This window comes from Lactuca saligna, chromosome 4 (assembly GCF_052625555.1).
Source record: "Lactuca saligna cultivar CGN05327 chromosome 4, ASM5262555v1, whole genome shotgun sequence".
Lineage (NCBI taxonomy): Eukaryota > Viridiplantae > Streptophyta > Magnoliopsida > Asterales > Asteraceae > Lactuca > Lactuca saligna.
Genome location: NC_136420.1, coordinates 90,606,076 through 90,610,646, shown reverse-complemented (window position 1 = coordinate 90,610,646; position 4,571 = coordinate 90,606,076).

Here is a 4,571-nt window from a genome sequence, read left to right as displayed (position 1 = left end):
GTTTTAGATTTGAACAATTGTTGCTATTCGCCAGAAATGGCTAGAAACATCATTTCATTTCATGGTTTATATAGACAAGGTTTTAGATTTTCTTTTAATAATGAGAATGGTTCTATTTTGGCTTATCTAAATGGTGTCTTTTACTTTGAAGCTATACCATGTAATGGAATATATGAAACTGTTATGATTGTTGATAACTTAGGAAATGATGTTTTGAATATTGATTCTTCCACTAGTATGGATAAAGCATCCTTGTGGCATTGTCGTCTTGGACATGTCAACAAGAAACGCATAGCCCAACTCCAAAAGGATGGAGTGTTGGAGTCATTCGACCTTAGGGAAGATGACACATGCGAGTCTTGTTTACTTGGAAAGATGACTAAGTCACCCTTCACGAGTACTTGTGAAAGGGGTGAGGGACTATTAGACCTAATACATACCGATGTATGTGGACCTTTTAGATCAACCACGAAGGATGGGAACCGCTTCTATGTGACCTTTACCGACGATTATAGTAGATATGGGTATATCTATTTAATCTAGCAAAAGTCAGAAACCTTTGAAAAGTTCAAAGAGTTCAAGAATGAAGTGGAGAATCAATTGGGCAGGAAAATCAAGATGCTTCGATCCGATCGAGGAGGAGAGTACCTAAGTCTTGAATTCCACGATTATCTCAAGGAGTGTGGAATAGTTTCGCAATTAACGCCTCCTAGGACACCGCAGTTGAATGGTGTGGCAGAAAGGCGTAATCGAACCTTATTGGATATGGTTCGCTCTATGATGAGTCGTGCTTCACTACCTATCTTCTTTTGGGGGTATGCCTTAGAGACTGCCGCCCATATCCTTAACCGAGTCCCTACAAAGAAGGTTGCCAAAACACCTCACGAGATGTGGACGGGGAAAGCTCCCTCGTTGGCACATATCAAGGTTTGGGGTTGCGAGGCTTTCGTAAGACGAGATACTCACGACAAGCTTGAACCTCGAAGTGAGCGATGTATTTTCATCGGCTACCCGCAAACTTCCTTTGGATATCTCTTCTATAGACCGAAAGATAATGTTAACTTTGTTGCGAGGAGAGGAGTTTTCCGAGAGCGAGAACTCATAAGCCAAGGAGACAGTGGGAGGCAAATCGAACTTGAAGAGATTCAAGAATCGATAGATGAAGGAACCTCTACCGCTGGCGTTCAACCCGAGGAGGAAACTCCGGTTGAACCGATTGACGAATCCTTACCTCTTAGACGTTCCGATAGAGTTAGAGTTCAACCCCGGTTTTATGGTTTTCATATTACTACCGAAGGGGACACGTATATTAGTGATGGTACACTAGTAAATCTTGATGAACCTAATAGCTATAAGGAAGCCATGGCAGGCCCGGAGTCTGCGAAATGGAAAGAGGCGATGGATAGCGAGATCCAATCCATGTACGATAACCAAGTTTGGAATTTGGTTGATATCGTGCCCGAACGTAAGACCGTAGGGTGCAAGTGGATCTTCAAGAAGAAGACCGGCGTGGATGGGAACGTACACACATATAAAGCGCGATTGGTCGCGAAGGGCTTTACTCAAACTCCCGGAGTTGACTATGATGAGACCTTCTCACCAGTTGCGAAGATTAAATCTATTAGAGTGATGCTAGCGATTGCCGCATTTCATGATTATGAGATTTGGCAAATGGATGTCAAGACCGCTTTCCTTAACGGAAAGTTGGCTGAGGATGTTTACATGGCTCAGCCAGAGGGGTTTGTGGATCCGAAGCATCCGAATAGAGTGTGTAAGCTTGAGAAGTCCATTTATGGACTTAAGCAAGCGTCTCGCAGATGGAATCTTTGCTTCGATGAGAAAGTCAAAGAGTTTGGATTTGTACGAAGCGAAGACGAATCTTGTGTATATGTCAAAGCCAGTGGGAGTATAGTAAGCTTCCTCGTTCTATATGTCGATGACATATTGCTCATAGGAAACGACATCCCGACTCTGCAGGAGGTTAAGTCCTGGCTCGGGAAGTGCTTCGCTATGAAGGACCTCGGAGAGGCTTCTTACATTTTGGGAATAAGGATAGTAAGAGAAAGAAGTAAGAGACTAATTGGACTTAGTCAGAATACTTACTTAGAGAAGGTACTAAAACGTTTTAGTATGGAAAACTCAAAGAAGGGAGAACTACCGATACAAGGAAATGCCAAGTTGAGTAAGACTTAAAGTCCGAGTACCGAAGCCGAGATAGCAGAAATGAGCCGAGTACCATACGCTTCCGCAGTTGGCTCAATCATGTACGCTATGACTTGTACTCGCCCTGATGTAGCCTTCGCTTTGAGCATGGTTAGCAGATATCAAGGGAACCCTGGCAAAGCACATTGGATTGCGGTGAAGAACATCCTTAAGTACCTTCGGAGGACGAAAGAATGGTTCTTGGTCCTTGGAGGGAGTGATGACTTGAAGGTGCGAGGGTATAGTGACGCCAGCTTTCAAACCGACAGGGACAACTATCGTTCGCAGTCGGGCTGGGTCTTTACCCTAAATGGAGGAGCAGTGACATGGAAAAGTTCCAAGCAGGAAACCGTAGCTGATTCAACGTGCGAATCAGAGTACATCGCAGCGAGCGAAGCATCGAAGGAGGCAATATGGCTGAAGAACTTCATCGGTGATCTTGGAGTTGTGCCGGCCATAAAGGAGCCCATGGAGATTTTCTGTGATAACGAAGGTGCGGTTGCCTTGACCAAGGAACCGAGGGATCATGGTAGATCTCGACATATCGACAGAAAATATCACTTCATTAGACATCGTGTAGAAGAAGGACAACTCGTAGTGAAGAGGATATCATCAGAAGATAACCCAGCAGATCCGCTTACGAAGGGACTGAGTAGGGTTAAGCACTTACAGCATGCTAGGAGTATTGGGCTGAAGGATGATATTAGCATAGATTAGATAGTATTAGAAACGTATAATAGATAAATGCAATTAACATTTGATGATTAAATAAAGAAGTTTTATTTATGAGTAAAGTTACTATCACATGTTAGTTGTTTAACTATTGTTTCACTTTGCATGTTTTGACTTCCAGAATAATTGAGTTTATTAGGAATAATCGAATTATTCAAATGGTCCACAATCGTTCATATGTTGGGAGTAGATATGAATGAAGATTGTCGTGAATTGGTGTGTAGAATGTCTAAATGGTGTTAGACATAGCAAGAGTTGCTGCAACGTTCATGAGTGCTTATGAACTAGTTTTGATCATTGGAATAAACCCGCGCTTGCTGGAATCATCTTATGGAATACGATATAAAAGGTGATCGCAAGACGATAATATCATATGGTCTTAAAACCTAGATATGTGGTTTATTATTTGTTAATTGATTGTGCATTGATAATGCGAAAACGCATCAGTAACTTGATGTTATAAAACGCATTGTTGTGTATAGTTGGTTAATGAATAAGTAAATGCATATAAGTCGAAGTTTATCTGTAAATTTTATCCTAAGAGGATAGAAGAGATATCTTGGCCACTCGATGATTTGATTTGACTTATGTGCCGGGCCCGGTCAGAACTGAATTGATGTGTTCGATTAAGTTCTATGTTAAATAAATCGGAGATCGAGAAATCTAAATGCTGACTAACCATTCCATAGGATTGTCAGCATGATATCTAACAGAGGACTGTACGATCCCTTATCTAAAGGACAAGATTGATTAGATCAGAGTTGACAGCGTCTTTGAGAGCTACGATTGCAAACCGTATTATACTTGTATAGTTACTAGACTTATCCAAGTGGGAGACTGTTGGAATAGTGTCTAAGGCTATAACTATATTCGGTGGTGCATGGTCCTTTTGGGTTGCCTTCACCATAGCAACTTGAAGGATGATTTATTAAGAGAGAGTAAATATTATAAGGAATAATATTTAGCTATTTGATTAATATAAGTCATAAATTAATTGGTATTAATTTGGTGACTTAAAGAGATTAATTAAATAAGAGGGTATAAACTGTCAATTGTTTGATAGTTAGACTTTAGACTGTAAATCCATTAGGATGGACCTTGGACGGATTCTAAGAGCTTTAGGATAGCTCAAATCGTCCATATGGTTATCTATGGAATGGATTTGGATAGCCTTAAGTGAAGATTATCCAATTAGGGTTTAGGGTGAAACCCTTAAGGAGTCTAAAGGTATAAATAGACCCTTGGGATGTGGAATTCGGGTACAACCTTTCAGAACCTAAAGCAAGGACCTTCTGGTCGAATTCCATCCCCTCTCCTCTCTCCTAAATCATCTTGCTTGCTATTGGTGTTTGTAAGCCATTAGAGGAGTGACAATTGTGACTCTAGAAGCTCCAAGACAAGAAGATCAACAAGGAACTCAAAGGTATGATTCTAGATCTGTTTTAATGTTGTTGTTTAACCTAATTAGCCATTAGAAGTCTTGGATTCAAAAGCATGTTTATTAGAAAGCCTAGATCCGAGCAATAGGGTTTTGCATGCGCACATAGGAAAGTTCTTATGGCTAAAACCCAACACAAGTTTGTACCTGTTAGCCATCGTATGAAAAACATCTTAATCGACCTTAATGGGAATAAGTT